This window comes from Leptodactylus fuscus, chromosome 6 (assembly GCF_031893055.1).
Source record: "Leptodactylus fuscus isolate aLepFus1 chromosome 6, aLepFus1.hap2, whole genome shotgun sequence".
Taxonomy (NCBI): Eukaryota; Metazoa; Chordata; class Amphibia; order Anura; family Leptodactylidae; genus Leptodactylus; species Leptodactylus fuscus.
The window spans coordinates 22196050-22197531 of record NC_134270.1 but is presented as its reverse complement, the minus strand read 5'-3'; positions in this window follow the sequence as shown (position 1 = coordinate 22197531).

Sequence of the window (1482 nt, the reverse complement as noted above, 5' to 3'; positions counted from 1 at the left end):
ACAGTAGTCCCCCCCAAACTGTATAATACCACATTAGCGCCCCTGCACACAGTATAATGCACACTTTAGTCACCGCCTGCACAGTATAATGTGATGTTAGTAACAACCCCCCACATCCCCAGTATAATGCAACATTAGGAAATAGATTTTTAAAATTTTTCTTGACTAAACCTGAGAGCGTCTTTTTGTCCGATAAACACTGTAAATACTGGATGTGTTCAGCTCAGACCTTTACTTGATGACGGCAACTAGTCAATGGACTTTTAGTAAAAGCAGTGGCGTACTGCTAGTATAGAGGTACAACATCCTGCCACAGGGGTGTAGTTATAGGGGGTGCAGAGGTAACAATTACTACCAGGCCCTGGAATCTGAGACAGTCCAAAGATCTCTCTACAACATAAGAAGACACCGGTATTATAGATCACACATAGTAGGTGGGGGCCCCATTACAGATTTTACATCGGAGCCCAGGAGCTTCACATTACACCTCTGTCCTGCCATCTTATCGTGTAAACTGCTCCCCAATGTTACTGAGCCAAGTGCCCATGTAGTCAAAGATGTTCCAGCACGCTTACCCCCAAGGCTTTGGGATAAAATTGGGAATGATATTGTTCAGCTGCAGGGACGACTACAATGCCCCCACCGTCTCCGTATATTGTGTACCCTACAACTATTTTGAGGCCATAGTGATAATTAGAGATGAGCGAGTACTGTTCGGATCAGCCGATCCAAACAGCACGCTCCATAGAAATGAATGGGTGCACCTGGTACTTCCGCTTTGATGGTGGCCGGCCGCTTAACCCCCCGCGTGCCGGCTACGTCCATTCATTTCTATGCGAGCGTGCTGTTCGGATCGGCTGAACCGAACAGTACTCGCTCATCTCTAGTGATAATATTGGAGCCAAAACCAGTTGTGGGTCATAATGGTAAGCAGTATGAGGGGGTAGTCACATGGTGCAGACGGGGTGCAGTGCACACTACATTAGAAAATACTGCATGCAGTTTTGGTGCAGATTTGATGCAGTTAGTGACACAGGCTTTATTCTCTCGACCAAGTGTTCATCCGAGTGTCTTCCATTTTACATGGTTTTCAATGGGAATCTCGGATCCACCAAAATGTATCTGAATAAGACTAAAAATATCAGAACAGAAAATCAGAAGGGAACTCGGTCGTGTGAATGAAGCCTTGGCGAGCAGCTCATAGTGTGGTCACTAGGGGGCGCCCACAAGAGGCAGCCTCTCAAGGTGATAATCCTATTATTAAGATGCTGAGGTTGCACCTCCTGCACCTTTGCCAAATTCTTAAGTGGAAACAGAATAGAGAAAGCGACATCATATCTATATATACAGCATAAAGCAAAGGAAAAAAAGCCTGCAGCGGGAAGGGGGGGCAGTTCTGCCTTCCAATAATAGAGGAGGGGTAGACAGTAGGGATTATCAGAGCACTTTATAAAGCTCATCGCTCATATTCGTCAGGGCTCC